At 34.7% G+C, this 19,537-nt stretch overlaps 1 non-coding gene across 1 annotated transcript; it reads right to left on the reverse strand.

Annotated features, from left to right (window-relative positions):
* Window positions 1–3,013: 3,013 nt before the first annotated feature.
* On the reverse strand, window positions 3,014–3,120 carry LOC121228400 (small nucleolar RNA R71). Its single transcript, XR_005925976.1, has one exon. It is a non-coding gene; the product is annotated as a small nucleolar RNA R71 (small nucleolar RNA).
* Window positions 3,121–19,537: the final 16,417 nt, after the last annotated feature.

The raw sequence follows: 19,537 nt of genomic DNA on the forward strand, positions 1-19,537 counted from the left end.
AATATGACAAAATCTTCAAATGTCCAAATTGACTTTAATGATAAAAAAATGATTATAAAATTTATTATATTTATTGCATACATTCACATCAAGGAATGTGCAAAAATTGATCCAGACAATAATATAAGTATATATCATGTTTCTTACCAATAAGATAATATAGATATCATCTACTTCAATGAGTGATAAATTAGTATAAATCATCGAGCATTATGTGCTAAGAATAAACATTTGGCAACATTTTGAATCATCCATCTTCTTCTTGTCTATGTGTCAACACTTCGGGGAATGAAGTAGAACTGTTGAACAAATAACTCGTTATTTTGTTTAGTCATAAGGAGATATGTAACACCCCAATACCCGACCTAGGAATTTAGGCCGAATATCGAAGATCACATTGATCACCATGTGATCGTGAGAACTTTCAGTTTAACAAACTGAAAATCATTATCGTATTTAAGTTCCATAAAAACTCTCAGATATAAAATCTCGGTATTTGGAAACACAAAAATTTATATGCTTTTTCATACCCATTTTTACTTAAATTCGTGCAAATCCAATTAAATTCTTGTCGAAAAATAATTAAATATTATAAAATAATTAAATTGTGTTAAAAATACGAAAATGGTGAATTTTAGTTAATTTTATACTTAATTTTGACTATTTTCGACAGATTCGCGCAAAGGGCGAAAATTGGCTCGGCTGACACTGCTGAAAGCACAAAAACAAGAAGCAATTTGAAGTATCGAGGCACATTAATTTCTAGCCTAAGACAGTCCAAAAATGTGTATTAATTCATAATTTAATTAATTTTAATTTATTCCCCATTTAATTTGGGTTAAATAAATTATTTTTAATAAATTATGAAGAAATGATCCAGTTGAATCGCACTGGTCGAACCAAATTGAGTGAACCGAACCATACACTAATTGGGCAGCCTAGAACCGTCCACATGCTGAACCAAATCAGCATTTTATATAATTAAATGTGCTTGCAAAAAGGCCCTTCAAATTGCATTCAAACTCTATCTTTAATTGTGGCTTTGTAGATTTGCCCCAGACTATTTTTAGCAAAGTTGAAAGTCTCAACTTTTTCCAAGTAGATGGCCGGCCATAAAGGGGCTCTTTGGCTGCTGGAATTTTATATTTTTAGCAGCCAAAATCAGCTATAAAAGCCACCCCTTGCTGATCATTCAAACCATCCCTTAATCCCACAACATTCTCTCATTCTCTCTTATCCTCTCTCACTTTTCTCTCCATTTTTTTTCCATTCCATTTCCCTTTTTGTTCAAAGTGCCGATTTCTTCTCTTGGGAAAGAGGCTTTCATCAGCCATTTTGGAGAAGCAATTAGGTGTTCATAAGCTACCTTGATAGCCGAGGGAAATTAAGAACGGAGCAACTAGTCAAGCCATGGAGAAACATCAGATTTGCTTCTTGTTCCCTATCTCTTTAATTTTTGTTGTTGTTTTAACGAACATGTTTATGAATATTTATGCTATTGAAATGGTTATTTTAATAAATTTATCTTAAATTAATTTTGTGTTGGTTTGATTATATTCTTCCTGCTTGAATTGTTAAAATGATGTTTATGCTGTTATAAGCCTCGGTAAATTGCTTGGTTAAGTGAAATCATGCCTAAGTTATTTTTGCAATATAATTGTTAAATAACTAATGAATTAATTATTAAATCGTATTGAAATTATAATTAATAGACACAATGCTTAATTAGTGCATGTTTATTCTTCTAAGATAGCTGGAGTTTAAATTAGCATTGTATTCGGCGATACATATGCCTCGCATAACATGCAAGGTTTTTGTGATTAAACTGTTTTAAGGTAGAAATACCCTGTTACCTCACTTAATCTTTTATATGCTTGTGAAGATTAATTAACCGCTTGGATTGACATTGAAAAATGTTCAAGAGATTGATTAATTTAATAAGTATGTATGAGCAATTAATTTAATAAGTATGTATGAGCAGTAGTTAGCAAATTACCGAGTTGCCGTGAATTTATTCGTAGCAATATAAACATAAGTTTAATAATTCTAAGTTAAAGAAATGTAATTAATCCAACACAAGTATGTTATCTTGATTAAATCTTATTTGAAATCGTGCATTAGAACTCCTTTGTTTTATTTTAATTATTTACTTAGTTTTTAAATAGTTTTAGACCATCTTTTAAAACCAAATCATTTTTACCTCGCCAAAGTGTTTTACAATTAATTTCATAAATAATTCTTTTTACAGTCCCCTGTGGGTACGATAACTCGACATTTACGTGTCACTTTATTACTTGTTGCGATTGTGTACACTTGCACATTTTCCGTTGTTTCTAGTTTTTGGCGCCGTTGCCGGGGACTGTTTTAAAAAAGCCATTATTTGTGAATTTGTTAGTTTTAAATTTTGGTTTATTTTCCTGTTTAAATTTTTATTTACTTAATTTTTCTGTGATTATTACAAGTGTTTATGAGTATTGACCAGATTATTGACTTACACCCTGTAGACCCTGAGATAGAACGAACCTTTCAACAGCGAAGAAGACAAGTGAACCAAAGAAGGACTCAAGGAATGAATTTCAAGAATATGAATCAAGGAAATGGGGCAAACCTTGCTCAAAATTCTATCCTTATTGCTAATGATAGGGATAGAGCCTTAAGAAAATATGATGTGCCAGTGTTTAATGATCTTAATTCGAGTATTAGGAGAACCGAAATTGAGGTACAACAATTAGAACTGAAGCCAGTCATGTTCCAGATGCTTCAGACAGTGGGCCAATTCAGTAGAATGCCTACCGAAGATCCTCATCTTCATTTAAGACTGTTTATAGAGGTGAGCAACTCTTTCAAATTAGCCGGAGTACCTGAAGATGCATTACGATTGAAGATGTTCCCGTACTCACTAAGGGACAGAGCTTGAGCCTGGTTGAACTCATTGCCACCAAACTCAATTTCCACATGGCAAGAGTTAGCCGAAAGATCCCTCATGAAGTATTTCCCGCCAAGCAAGAACACTAAGTTGAGGAACAAGATCACTTCCTTCTAACAAATGGATGATAAGTCCTTGTATGAGGCATGGGAACAATACAAAGAATTATTACAGAAATGCCCTCATCACGGAATCCCGTATTGCATCCAACTTGAGACATTTTATAATGTTCTCAACGCTCACACGAGGATGGTAGTAGACGCCTTGACTAATGGTGCTCTTCATTCTAAGTCTTACAATGAGGCTCACGAAAGTATCGAAAGGATTGCTAGTAACAATTATCAATGGCCAACCAATCGAGTCGCGTCAAGAAGACGAGTCGCTGGAATACATGAAGTGGACGCTCTCACTTCACTCGCATTTCAGGTATCTTCAATATTCTCAATGCTTAAGAATCTTACCACTAATGGGTCTAACAGTTTTGCAACCCAACCACCTCACCAATTTGAGAGTATAGCCTATGTTTATTGTGGGGAAGGACATTTGTTCGAAGAATGTCCATCGAACCCCGAATCCGTATACTACATAGGTAACCAGAACCAAAATCAAGGAGGGCAAGGAATGCAATCCAACTTCTATAGCCCATTGTGGCGAAACCACCCGAATTTTTCCTGGAGTAACCAAGGGGCTAGAACCAGTAACAACTATGCCCAACCTAGACCGACCCAGCCGCCTAGTTTTTCCCAACAAGTTCAGAAACCAGTTCAAGCTGAATCATCCAATAGCTTAGAGAATCTATAGAAGTCTTACATGTCTAAGAATGATGTCATAATTCAAAGCCAAGCAGCTACATTGAAGAACTTGGAGAACCATATGGGCCAGCTTGCAACTAAACTCAGAAATCGACCACAAGTTTCTTTACCTAGTGATAAGAAGAATCCAAGAAATTCGGGGAAGGAACATTACAAAATGTTAACATTGAGGAGTGAAAAGACATTAGAGCCCAACACCATCGAAGCTGAAAAGAAGCCAGCTGACACTCAAGACTCAGAGGAAGTTCAACCAAGTGCTGAAATTCCAGTTTCCCTAGAACCAGAACCTACAAAATCTGATAAGGTAACATCATAACCACCTAATTCTAATCAACTAACAACTGCGTTAGATGCAGAATTGCCACCAAAGACAAATCAACCAGTACTAGTTCCAGTAATGAAACATTTACCACCCTACCCTCAAAGACGTCAGAAGCGGAAATAGGAAATTCAATTCACGAAGTTCCTTGATGTACTCAAGCAACTTCATTTCAACATCCCGTTGGTAGAAGCACTTGAACAAATGCCGAACTACGTCAAGTTTATGAAAGATACCCTGTCCAAGAAGTGAAGGCCTGGAGAATTTGAGACGATAGCTCTGACGAAGGAATGCATTGCATATCTTCAAGACAAGCTACCCCCAAAGCTGAAGGATCTTGGATGTTTTACCATACCTTTCAACATTGGAACAACATATTGTGGTAAGGCACTATGTGACTTGGGTGCAAGTATAAACTTGATGCCTATGTCAATACTTAGAAACTTGGGGATAGGTGAAGTTAGACCTACTACGGTTACACTTCAACTAGCAGATCGATCCTTAGCACATTCAGAAGGAAAAATTGAGGATGTATTGGCACGTGTAGATAAATTCATCTTTCTTGCTGACTTTGTGATTCTATATTTTGAAGCAGACAAAGAAGTATCAATTATCCTAGGAAGAACGTTCTTAGCAACCGGAAGGACCCTTATTGATGTGCAGAAGGGCGAGCTTATGATGCGTGTTCAGGATGATCATGTAACATTTAATGTTTAAAGTCTATGCGATTTCCTGACGTGGTTGATGATTGTTCTGCAGTATCTAACTTAGAGGTTTTAATAGTGGAAAACAAACTCAACTCTGTTGAGGATCCACTAGAAAGAATTTTGACATTGGACCTCCAAATGATGAAGAGGAGGATGAGTACTTAGCTTTGCTAGAGGCTAATCGAAGGGGATTTAATCCGCAATCCCGTTTTGAATCTTTGGAGTTAGAAAAGAGGGAGTATGTCCAACCAAAAGTGTCAATCGAGGAACCACCTAAATTAGAACTCAAGGTATTACCTTCACATTTAAAATACGTTTATTTAGGTAACGCTTCTACTCTGCCTATGATTGTTTCAGCAGAATTGACTATTGAGCAAGAAGAGAAACTTATCTCAGTCTTGAAACAATTCAAGAAGGCTATCGGATGGACTATAGCTGATATTCACGGTATTAGTCCATCTGTATGCATGCGCAAGATTATCCTGGAAGATGGCGAAAAGGGACAATTGATCGACAGCGAAGACTGAACCCCATCATAAAGGACGTGATGAAAAATGAGATTATCATGTGGTTAGATGCGGGTATGATTTATCCCATCTCAGACAATTCATGTGTAATTTTGGTCCAGTGCATGCCAAAGAAGGGAGGTATCATAGTTGTAGAGAACGAGAATTATGAGTTGATACCAACTAGAACAGTTACTGGATGGAGGATTTACATCGATTATCAGAAGCTGAACCAGGCAACTAGGAAAGATCACTTTCCTTTCCTGTTATTGGACCAGATGCTGGATAGACTTGCGGGGTGAGACTATTACTATTTTTTCAATGGATACGCAGGGTATAATCAGATTACAGTAGCACTAGAATATCAACACAAGACGACGTTCACCTGCCCGTACGGTACATTTGCATTTAGACGCCTACCATTTGGTTTATGTAATGCACCTGCTACATTTCAAATATGTATGATGTCTATTTTTACTGACATGATTGAGAAGTACATGGAAGTTTTTATGGATGACTTTTCAGTATTCGGAGATACTTACGATGATTGCTCAGCCAATCTAGCTAAGGTACTAAGGCGATGTGAAGAAACTAACCTCGTACTTAACTGGGAGAAGTGCCATTTCATGGTACGAGAAGGAATTGTTCTAAGGCATCGGATAACAAGACATGGAATCGAGGTAGATAAAGCGAAGGTAGATGTTATTGAGAAGCTTCCACCGCTAACATCTGTAAAAGGTGTTAGGAGCTTTCTGGGCCACACCGGTTTCAATCGAAGATTTATCAAGGACTTTTCCAAAATTGCTAAACCCTTATGCAAATTATTGGAGAAGGACACGATGTTCAAGTTCGATAATGAATGCTTAAGAGCTTTTAAGGATTTGAAGAGTTGATTAGTTATGGCACCCATAATCGTCACACCAGACCGGGATTTGCCATTTGAATTGATGTGTAACGCAAGCGACTTAACGATAGGAGCTGTCATGGGCCAGCGAAAGAGCAAAGCTTTTCATCCTATCTACTATGCAAGCCGAACTCTTAAAGGAGCTCAACTGAACTATACGGTAATAGAAAAAGAGTTACTTGCTATTGTATTTACTTTTGACAAGTTTCGATCTTATCTTGTAGGTACCAAAGTGACTATCTATACGGACCACTCGGCAATTAAGTACTTTCTTTCCAAGAAAGATGCTAAGCTGAGACTGATCCAGTGGGTGCTTCTACTTCAAGAGTTCGATCTAGAAATTCAAGATCGAAAGGGAGTAGAAAACCAAGTAACAGATCACTTGTCTAGATTGGAGCTACAAGAAGGGTACCAATTCAGGAAACATTTCCAGATGAACACATATTGAAGGTAAGTCATGTCCATAATACCCCTTGGTTTGCTGATATTGCTAACTATTTAGCTTATGGTTTGATGCCAATTGATAAGACGTATCAACAAAGGAGAAATTTTCTTCACGATGTGAAGTACTATTTCTGGGAAAAGCCATATTTGTTTAAAAAGTGTGCAAATCAAATGATTAGGAGATAGGTGGCAGAAGATGAAGTACAAAAGATTTTATACCATTGTCACTCAGCTCCGAGTGGGGGACTCAGAGGTACTTGTACGGAGGCCAAAGTATTGCAAGCCAGATTCTTTTGGCCAACACTATTCAAGGATGTATATGCATACGTAAAGAGTTGTGACTGATGTCAAAGGGTCGAAAATGTCACCAACAGAAATGAGATGCCTCAAACAAACATCATTGAGGTAGAATTGTTTGATGTATGGGGTATTGACTTTCTTGGTCCTTTCCCTCTGTCTTTTGGTCACAAGTATATATTGGTAGCAGTAGACTATGTGTCCAAGTGGGTCGAGGCTGAAGCTTATCCGACAAATGATGCGAAGGTTGTAATGAACTTCTTGTAGAAACACGTGTTCACAAGGTTTGGAACCCTAAGAGCTATCATTAGTGATGAAGAGTCCCACTTTTTGAACAAGTGGTTAAAATGGTTATTAGACAAGCACGGAGTGAAACACAAGGTTGCAACAGCTTACCATCCGCAGACGAATGGGCAAGCTGAACTGGCAAATAAGGAGATTAAAGGCATGCTTCAGAAGGTAGTTTGCCCGAACTGACGAGACTGGTCCAAAAGGCTGGATGATGCTTTGTGGGCTTACAGAATAGCATACAAGGCACCTTTAGGGATGTTACCTTACAGGTTGGTCTTTGGGAAAGCGTGTCATCTACCCTTGGAGTTAGAGCACAAAGCTTATTGGGCTCTTCAACAGCTTAATTTGGATCCTAAGCTCACGAAAGAGAAACAAATGTTCCAACTTAATGAGTTAGATTCGAATGTTCTCATATGAAAATGCCAAATTACTTAAAGAAAGACTCAAGAAATGGCATGACAAACACATTCGAGTTTGAGAATTTGAAGCAAGTCAACAAGTCTTGTTGTTCAATTCCAGATTAAGGTTCTTTCCAGGTAAGTTAAAATCACGTTGGTCCGGTCCATTTACGATTCATCAAGTCTATCCATATGGAGTTGTTGAACTCCAAGGTAAGTGAGGTAATTTCCGAGTTAATGCTCAGTGCCTGAAACATTATTGGGGAGATAAAATTGAAGGGGATAAAATCTCGTTCATTTTATCGGATACTTAATTTCTCGTTTTTATTTTTGAATAAATGATTTAGGGTATATTTTTGGTTATAGTATGTTTAAATAAATTATGTCTAGGAAATTGGAACTTAAGCGGGACCGCTTGTGACCCCTCCAATCTTTCCTGGGAATTTATTTTGACATGATTTCCTAAGAAATTATTCCCTAAATGGAAAAATAAATTTTTAGTTTTTCATATAAAAGGGTCAATTTTGATCCACATTTTAATTTGCAACTCAATTTTAAATTTTCATTAAGTCTAGGGACTTAATTGAATTATTTCTAAAATTTGATTATTCTTTTTGTAAATAATAAAAACTAGGTGCTTCTCCTTATAAATATTTTCAACAAGCATCTAGAATAAATATTTTTAATATTATTTATTAATTTGATAAGTCTTAATATATAATTATATTTATTATAATTTATATATTAATTTTTATCAACTTAGCTTAGAATTAGGATTAATCGTATTTTGATTATATTTTATGGTTATCTTAATAAATTAATGGCAATTGATAATTTCATATACATATATTTAATTATTAATTGTTGTTAAACTTTGAGTAGAATTAGAACTTAGGATTTTTTTTTAAAACTTTCTAAGAATTGTACTACAAATCTTATTTTTCCATCTATAAATGCCATCAACCTTTCTCCTTCCATTCATTCATCTTCAAAACCCCAAAACACCAAACCCCTAAGTGCCGCAAGCCTAGCCCAGCTGACTGACTAGCATACGCCCACAACAGACTGCCGCATGCCCAGCTCCAGTGCCCGACTATTACTCCAGCCTCAGCTCGCACCAAGGGCTCATCTGCGCGCGCCTGCTGCTCCTGCCCAGCAACTGTCCAGGCCAAGTTCTGCATTAGGCTTCCATCCGCGCAAGCCTAAAGCTCCAAGCCACACCGCACGAGCAACCAGCGCCTTAGTGCCCACGCCAGGCCTGCTGCCGAAGGCTCCTTACTGTATTGCTGCTCCCACACGCACCATCCGTCCAAGCACCTAGCAACCTTGCACACCAAGCCCTTTAGCCAAGCCTTCCAACCCTTCTTTTAAATTGCCATCTTTTTCTTCATTATTATTATTATTATTATTATTATTATTATTATTTAAGAGTTCTTATATTTTTACAAAAAAAGGGGTTATAAGACCTAATTTTCTCTTAATTTTTAATTTTTTTCAATTAGTTAATTTTTCAATTCATTGAATTATTAATATTTTTATTAAATTTTTGAGAAAATAATTTTTCAATCTTATGATCAGGTTAAACATGCCTTGCAAGAGAACTCGTGCTTTCGCTCAAATTGATGAAACACAAAACAAGTTCCACTGTGAAGAAGCCAAATTGAGATACGAAAATATCTTCAAAAATCAACAGATACATCCAGAGAAAGGCTTTAAATTAAAGGAAAGCAACTCAGTGACTTTATGGCACGTATTTGTCAAGTTGCTGAAACCCTCAATTGGGAACTGTTTTGTGAAAAAAGACCTAGTGTGGATGAGGAGCTAGTTCGTGAGTTCTATGCGAATTTAACTTCAAGCAAGATGAAAGAAGTTCCACTTCACGGAATCAAGGTACCAATAAATTCAAATTCCATTAATGAGTTCTTTGAATTACCTGATTTCAAAAACAATGAATATTCCACATTAATGAGCAATATCAAGCCTGAGAATTTGCAAGAAATTCTCAATGGAGTGACAGTTCAGGGTTCTATGTGGACTGTGTCAAAACAAGGAATCCACACTTGTCGAAGAGAATATTTGACGCCACTCGCGAAGGTATGGTTTTACTTCATCCGATTCAGCCTTATGCCTAGCTCACATGGGACTACAATCTTGTTAGAGCGAATGGTCTTATTATACTCGATCCTAACTGGTAAGACCATTGATGTGGGAAAGATCATCTTGAGGGAAATACGGAATTGTGCCGTTAAACACTCTGGCCCTGCTCATTTCCTATTTACAATAACAATGCTATGCTTGAAAGCTGAAATTCTTGTAAATATAAGGAAGACAGGGTATAGCCAAGGCACAATCACAAATTAGGACCTCTACCGAGTAGTTGGAGACTCAGTTCTACAGCAACGAGTTGTAGGAAGTGAGGAAACTAAGGACCCTGATGAATAAGAAGATCCTACGATGCAATCATTTGAAGTCCCTGATAAGGTAGAATCAGTGGAGCCAGAAGCTGAACCTGATGCTGAAACTTCAATGTTTAGAGCTCACCCGCCTAGCCCAGACCTTCAAGATGAGCTATCAAAATTGATGGACTTGATGCAACATATGCAATGGCAGCAACAAGCCTACTAGAGATACTCAAAATAAGGGATGACTTGATGAGAAGTGCTTGTAAGAAAATATATAATGACCCATTTATTTTTGTGCTTGAGTTCTCATATTTCATATTTGAACCATGGAGTCCATTATCAAAGAAGGAGCAAAGCGATTCATGCAAAGGCAATAATGATGGACCTAAAGATGAGTCCAATTCAGAAGGATCTGTAAATAAATAAAAGGGAGGGATCTTGACTTTACTTTATTTTTGTTCTTAGATTATTTCTAGTATTAAGTTTAATTAGGAATTTATTTTTGCATAATAAAAAAAGAGACGGAAATTATGAGTAAATATGAACAAGTTACAAAATATAAAGTGTGGCAATAGATATATACATGTCTAGGATTGAATTCAGAGAGAGCTTGGTACTTAAGCAGTCAAATTGACTCACCTCCTCTTTTCTGGAATCTTACCTGGTGTATAGTATTTATTCACTTTAAAAAATGAGAACATTGTTCATTTTAAGTTAGGGGGACTAAAATTTCCACTCAGAATAAAATTTTTCTTTTAATTATGATTAGGATATATTTTGTTAAAAATTTTGAATTTTGTTATGTATGCTAAACTTAAGTATGAATAAAGTTCTATTATTTCAATAAATTATTATGTTAGATTAATAATGACATGAATGTATTTTTAATAAAGCATGCAAATCTGTACCATAAAATTTTTACTTCTTTAGGAAAGTTAGGTATGCATGAAAGTTTAAGTCTTTAGAATTGACTTAGTAGTTTCTTGAGGTGAAATCCTAGGGAGCATGGAACGTTGGAAATTATTTAGGCAACTATTGTTTGGACCGTTTGAGCCTTTCAAGCCCACCATGGTAAATTTTATCCTTTGAAACCCAACTTTGAGACTATATGGCCTAATTTTATTTGACCCTTGCAATATTTAACCATTACTTTTTGCTTAATGATCTTAAAATTGTCTCAAACACTAGACTTAGTACTATTCAAAATGTTCTTCGAAAATAAGTTTGGGGGATTTGAAAAGAAGTATCAAATGCTCAAGAATTGCAGTACACAAAGTAAGTGCTCGTGTTAATTTTTTTTTAAAAAAAAAGAGCACATATATTTGAAAGAGATGTATAAAAGAGCATATGAAAGTCAAGTTGGTATATCGAAAGTAAAAATTCCGAAGGTTCGACTGATGTTGAGTTTAGGGTTTTAAGCCAAAATTTATCCATCTTTCACCTACCCCTAGCCTAGCCACGTTACAACCTTGATAATGACCTATTGACTCAAAGTCCTAATGCTACCAACATTAGTGGAGAGAAATTGCTACAATCAACATATGAAAACATAAGTTAAGCTTAATGATTGCAGCTTAGTCTTGAATAAAGGAATAAAAATCAAATTGGTAAGGGTTAACATGTCTTTGTTACAAAAGCATTTAGTCTAAAATTTTCTATTATAATAAGTTGTTGAATCTAATCTGAACATTATACTTAAGTAGCATAACTATCATATGTCTTGTTTTTTAGCATGAGTATATCAAATTCATAATTTTAGGGAGAATGTTGTTCTGAAAGAGTTTTTCAAAAGTGTTTCCGATAAAGTCTTTTCAAAATTTTTGCATTACTCAGGACGAGTAATGAATTAAGTTGGGGGTGTGGAAACACAAAAATTTATATGCTTTTTCATACCCATTTTTACTTAAATTCGTGCAAATCCGGTTAAATTCTTGTCGAAAAATAATTAAATATTATAAAATAATTAAATTGTGTTAAAAATATGAACATGGTTAATTTTAGTTAGTTTTATACTTAATTTTGACTATTTTCGACATATTCGCGCAAAAGGCAAACATAGGCTCGGCTAACACTACTGAAAGCACAAAATCAATAAGCAATTTGAAGTACTGAGGCACATTAATTTCTAGCCTAAGACAGTCCAGAAATGTGTATTAATTCATAATTTAATTAATTTTAATTTATTCCCCATTTAATTTGGGTTAAATAAATTATTTTTAATTAATTATGAAGAAAGGGTTCAGTTGAACCGCACTGGTCGAACCAAATTGAATGAACCGAACCAGCCACTAATTGGGCAGCCCAGAACCATTCACATGCTGACCCAAATCAGCATTTTAGCTGATTAAATATGCTTGCAAAAAGGCACTTGAAAGACTTCCAAATTGCATTCAAACCCCACCTTAATTGTGGCTTTGTAGATTTGCCCCAGGCTATTTTTAGCAAAGTTGAAAGTCTCAACTTTTGCCAAGTATATGGCCGGCCATAGGGGGCTCTTTGGCTGCTGTAATTTTCTATTTTTAGCAGCCACAATCAGATATAAAAGACACCCCTTGCTAATCATTCAAACCATCCCTTAATCCCATAAAATTCTCTCATTCTCTCTTCTCCTCTCTCACTTTTCTCTCCATTTTTTTTCATCACATTTCCCTTTTTGTTCAAAGTGCCGATTTCTTCTCTTGGGAAAGAGGCTTTCATCGGCCATTTTTGAGAAGCAATTAGACGTTCATAAGCTACCTTTATAGCCGAGGGCAACGAAGAACGAAGAACAGAGCAATTAGTCAAGCCACGGAGAAACACCGGAGTTGCTTCTTGTCCCCTATCTCTTTAATTTTTGTTGTTGTTTTAAAGAACATGTTTATGAATATTTATGCTATTGAAATGGTTATTTTAATCAACTTAGCTTAAATTAATTTTGTGTTGGGTTGATTATATTCTGCCTGCTTGAATTGTTAAAATGATGTTTATGCTGTTATAGGCATCGATAAATTGCTTGGTTAAGTAAAATCATGCCTAAGTTATTTTTGCAACATAATTGTTAAATAACTAAGGAATTAATTATTAAATCGTATTGAAATTATAATTAATAGACACAATGCTTAATCAGTGCATGTTTATTCTTCTAAGGTAGCTGAAGTTTAAATTAGCATTGTATTTGGCGATACATATGCCTTGCATAACTTGCAAGATTTTTGTGATTAAACTGTTTCAAGGTAGAAATACCCTGTTACCTCACTTTAATCTTTTATATGCTTGTGAAGATTAATTAACCGCTTGGATTGACATTGAAAAATGTTCAAGAGATCGATTAATTTAATAAGTATGTTTTAGCAGTAGTTAGCAAATTACCGAGTTGCCATGAATTTATTCGTAGCATTATAAACATAAGTTTAATAATTCTAAGTTAAAGAAATGTAATTAATCCAACACAAGTATGTTATCTTGATTAAATCTTATTTGAAATCGTGCATTAGAACTCCTTTGTTTTATTTTAATTATTTACTTAGTTTTTAAATAGTTTTGGACCATCTTTTAAAACCAAATTATTTTTACCTCGCCAAAGTGTTTTACAATTAATTTCATAAATAATTCTTTTTACAGTCTCTGTGGGTACGATAACTCGACATTTTCTTGTCACTTTATTACTTGTTGTGATTGTGTACACTTGCACATTTTCCATCATTCTAGTATTACAAAAAACTCAGTCCAGATAATGCTTATATGTATTTAATACAATAGCTTATACCACAGTTTTCAAAATAGTACATAAACTAATTATTTAAAATGTGTAACTCTGAGACCTCTGGCGTGCTAAGTCCTGCATCAGAATTTGGAAATGTACCTGAAAGGGGAAACACTAAGGGGGTGAGCTACACGAGCCCAGTATGAGTTCAAGACATGACTAACAATGGAATTACAGACTAGAATTCCAAATAGTAGCATAATAGTGAAACGTACTTATAGTGATATACAAAACCAGAAGGTATACACGAAGCCAACATCCCAAACGAACGTACTCAAGCGAAGCACTTATCATCGCACTTATCATCACACTCAATGTTACAAAACGTCATTACATGCAATAACAATCACGAATGATAAGTCAATCAGATATAATGTAGACAAACAAACTTACACCCAATCACTTAATCAGACGCTTATAAATGCAGTCCAGTAGTGAAAACCCACCCGTCCAGCCAAAACACCTCTTTCTCCCCCGATCACACCTCAATAGAGATATTTAAGCTCATCTAACCAAACACATCACATAGGACCTTGAAAGGCCTATCCAACCCTACACACCATGTATGTGAACTGAGCCACTCAGATAATAGTACGTAGCAAAGCTAACGTATATTCAGTACAGTGTATTGCGGTAAACTACTATACAGATATGTTGCAGTTAAACTGCTAGATCAAATCAGAATCAATTTTCCTTCTCTTCACAACTGAACCCCAAATCATGATGCAAATGCAACAATGCACACCAAACATAAACAATCATACAAACACAAAAGGTCGTAAATAGTTAGACAAATATAGTTTTTCGTGCAATTACAAAAATACACACTCTTTGGAATCAGACACACAAAATCAAAGTACAGAATCAGAATGCACTTACACACGCATACTCAATGTCAAATTTCTTCACTGTTATCAGACACAGTTTCATTTTACAGAGCACATTACAAACACGAAATATCAAATCGAAAGTTTAGCACCACGCTTACAGTTAATCACACGACGTTAACCCGTATCAAAGTCTTTAATACTTATCTAGAGGCCCCAACAACCGTTAGACAATGCAAGAAACAAAATAGATAAGTTATGCTACAGAAAAAAAAATTACGAAACAGAGCTACATGGTCGTGTGCTCCGGCCGTTTGAAAGTGCCTAGGCCGTGTGGGGGTTAACACACCCATGTGAAAGGGCACACGCCCGTGTGAAAGGAGGCATGCGCCCGTGTGACCTAGGGACATGGCCGTGTGATCCAACTGTGTAACTCTCTGTCCATTTGTGCTAAAATAGAGTACAGGCCAGACACGGCCATGTGAGGGTCTCACTCGCCCCTGTGCCCACCATACACGATCGTGTGGGATCCCTAAATCCCTAAATTAGTCACACGACCATATGAAAATCGACTAATTTCCCCAAATCAACCACACAGCCATGTGGCACCCAAATTAGCTTGAAAACCCTAAATTCCAATTGCGCACGGCCATGTGAACTGCCCGTGTAGGGGTACACGCCCATGTGGCCACTCGTGTGGTCATGAAACCACACTAAAATTGACTGAAAGTCTTATTTTTCGATCATTAAAATGACCCCTAATCAAATTATTTCAGAAACACTCCATAATAAATCTAATTCATGCTATTTAAAGCCAATACAAACCTCAATTGCTCAACTACCAAATCACACAAAAAGGGCTGACGAATTTCAAAACAATTCAATACTGAGTTATATAGTTCAAAACACACTCATTATGTCAAATTACCGAGAATCAATTTAGTATTTCAATAACGAAAATAAGATTTTAGAACCCACACCTTAATCTGCGATAAAACACCCCAACAATCAGTGAACCATAAAGCCTTCACTTTCTGCGCCATATATCTCCCTCAAGAACCCGATACCAAATTAAAATGGCGAAAACACAATGTCAAAAAGGAAAGAATTTCATGAGAAAATAGGGAGAAAAGAGAAAAGAGGAATGCATTGAGAAACATTAGGAAACCCCAAAAAGAAAACATGAGTTTTCATTTTGCCCTATTTTTTTCATAATAAAAATAAATAAATAAAATGAGCAAAAAAATAAAAATAACATTTAACCTTTTAAAACCAAAATAAAGCTAAATCAAAATAATTCCCTCAAAGCACACCTGAGGACTCAAACCCGGAACCCCCATGCTAAAATAATACACAGCCAACCACTAGACCAACAGGCCCATTCTGACACCAATATGCAAAAATATACACAACTGTCCGATCTAGCCACTGCCCCTTTCCCACAACTCCCAAAACTTCCAACCTCAAAAATCGGGGTGTTACAAGATATGAGATCAATTCAAAAAACTTTTAAAGTCCTTTTAACAAGGGTTTTGCATAATTAGTTAACTACCAAGAATAACTAGTTAGGTCATGTATAAAAACAAGCTTAAATTAAATATATGAAGAAGAGTCACATCTCAAAATAAAAATATGGCATAATGAAAAACTAACAATTCTTTTTTCATAATCATCATTGTAAACATGGATGAAATTTAATTCAAAATCTAACCACTCATGCTCATAGAACTTTACATTTACAATTGCTCATGTCATTTCTCTAAATAATTAACAAATGGAATAATATAAAACGAATAAACTACTACCTTTAAAAATTCTTTGAACTAAACCAAATCCGAATAATCATAAAATTCATTGGTTTATTGACACAAATTTGCATACTAGATATGTTTTAGTCAAATATTTTGTTTAATTATAGAACTTACTATAGCGACATAAATAAATCAGTTAATATTCATTTTCATGTACAAATAATATGCTTAAAAAAATATGTAACCCATGTAATCAAAACTTAAACCAAAGACTATCTCAAATATTTAAACCATATATCAAGCCAATTTAATTTTTAAATATATACCTTTTTTTTCTACGTTGAGTCTTGACTGTAACAGTCCGATTTAAGGCCTAAACAAAATAGTAGTTTCGAAACCAAAAATCTAAAGTAGAAAAATTATTTTTTTTTATCATTTTAAGGTCTATGGCATGATTTCATGATTGTGTGAAAATTTCGTTTAGAAATTTTATTGATAGAGGGTCCAATTTGATATTGAGGACTAAATTGCAAAAGTTGTCAAATGTGTGTTCTAGTTCACAAAGGTACTAAGTACATCTGAGTAATGGCTTTTTAAAGTGGAGGTCCTTGGATAGTAATTAGACCATTATACAAGTTTGGACAAAAATACCTAAAGGAAGATAAAACACCATAGTTTTTAATAAAGGGCAATTTAGTCATTTGGTAAATAAAATAATAAAATGGGAAAACAAAGCCAAAATCGGTATCATCTTCACCAAGCTTCACTGAAACTCTCATAAACACCATAGCTAGGGTTTTTCCAACTTTCAAGCTCAATAGTAAGTGCATCCTAGCCCCATTTTTAATGTTCTTTGCATTTTTTAGATCCTCATAGCTCAGTTTACTTATTTCTACTAATATTTTGAGCTAGGGTTTATATTTAAAAATTTACCCATGGATGACATGCATGTATTTTTATGTTTTATGGATGAATATGAATGTTTGGAGTGTGATAAACAACTTTTACTAAGTGATATTTGATGAAATTGCATAAAAAGACTAGTTAGTAAAAGTTGTAAAATGTGTATAAGTGTGTGATTTAGTGCAAATTGGAGCCTTCCATAGTTATGAAAATGGTACAGCTAGGCCTAAAATACAAGAAAATTGAATAAAAATTATTTTTCGAGCCTAGGGGTAAAATCATAATTTTGTGAAACTTTAGGGGTAAAATCATAATTTTTTCCATAGGATGTTTTTGGGCTAATTTGAATAATGTGAGCCATTAATATGTCAAATGTGTTATTATAGATCAAGAAAGACCTTGATCGGGGAAAGGAAAAGATATCGGACTAAATTGCAAAATTACTATATTTTGCACTGAGGTAAGTTTGTATGTAAATAATATATCGATTCTTTTTATGTTATTATATTTTGTTATTATATGAGTTGTGGGTGCCTATAGAATGATCATTTGATGCAAATTACGAATCGAAATAGACTATGAATGAATTTGTTAAATGTTAAAAAGTGAGGAATTTCTTGGTTGAACCTTTGGAATAGAAATGATACGAATGATACATGGTGAGAACACGTGTGGTACTATGTGCAGGTTACTATGTGTTTAAGATGGTTTTAGGTCACGTGTGTAGTACTAAGTGAAGGCTACTATATGTACCAGATAGTTAGGCCGCATGTGTAGTACTAAGTGCAGGCTACTATGCGTACCCGACAACTTCGATCACGTTTGTAGTACTAAGTGCAGGCTACTACGTATCAGATGGTTAGGTCACGTGTGTAGTACTAAGTGCAGGCTACTACATGTATCGGATTGTTGGTCGCATGTGTAGTACTAAGTGCAGGCTACTATGCGTACTAGATAGCTTCGGTTACAAGGGTGGTAACATGTGCAGGCAACCATGTATCGTTATTATTCTGATGAGTTCAATGGGAAATCGACTAGGTGAAAATACATGTGAACATGACCATGTGATGAATAAGTGCAGATATATGTTTGTGGAAATTTATGAGCAATGTGCTCATTATGTGAGTCTAGTTTCTGGGAAATTTAGCGGATCTTAATTTGGAGTTCCGTAGCTCCAGATATAAATAATTTAGTGACTATGACTCAAGAAAATAGCTTAACCTAAACATGTTTCTATATAATATTATGATTGCTTTATCTTGAGAAATATGTTGATAGATCGTTTATTATTTACGTACTTATTTACTAAGCTTTATGCTTACTCTCTTTTCTTTCCTTATCTTATAGTATCACCAAGCTAGCTCGGGATTTAGAGATCGTCTGAGATCCATCCACACTATCAATATTTTTTGGTATTTTGAAAACAATATTTTGGATTATGGCATGTATAGAGGACTTGGTTATTTTGTTTTATGTCATAATTAATTTGGCCTAAAATGTTGGCCTTCAATATTTGATAGCTCACTTTGTATATGACCATTGATATTAATTAATATTGTTCAAGCTATAAGGTATGATAATGCATGATTAAGTATGAAAATTGAATTGATTTAACTTGGATATAAAAAAAATCTATGTCATGGTTTCATACGATTGCATGTATTATGTTCCGGTAATGTCTCGTACCCTATTCAGGCGTAGAACACAGGTAAGGGGCATTACATTGACGATTTTATCAAGAAGTAAGCAAATTAAACTTTAGTATTAGACTTTGAATCTAATAAAAAATTATTAATATAAAATTTAAGAGTGGATCTTATTTTCTAGGTGTACAACAGGTACATAACCAATGACTTTTTATACATAAGTTGTCTCTCTTCTTAAAGAGTTCTTGGGCATTCTTGTTCTTTTCTTACTTCCTTCATTTTTCCACTTCTAGTAATGAGAAAATTTATTACGACCATCCCCAATGACTATTATTATAGTCCAAATTACTACATCCATGTCCAAGATTATGTTTTTCAAATTTATTACATATTGTTACATTCTCTTCAGGGAATGGTTAGATTTCGTAATTAAAAACTTTTGTTTAATCATAAGTAAACATGATATTAACTTTTGAAAAAAACATTCACAATATTTCTATTGTAGAATTACATTTAAAGCATGAAAAGTTGAACAAGTTCTCTTACAAGTTCTCATCAATAATATTTTTTTCCCACGTAATTTGAATTGAGAACTTATTATGAATACTATTGAGTTATACTCAAGTTTAAAAAAAAATTGCAACTTCAGACGCATCCAACCA

This window comes from Gossypium hirsutum, chromosome A04, assembly GCF_007990345.1.
Source record: "Gossypium hirsutum isolate 1008001.06 chromosome A04, Gossypium_hirsutum_v2.1, whole genome shotgun sequence".
NCBI classification, from domain to species: Eukaryota; Viridiplantae; Streptophyta; class Magnoliopsida; order Malvales; family Malvaceae; genus Gossypium; species Gossypium hirsutum.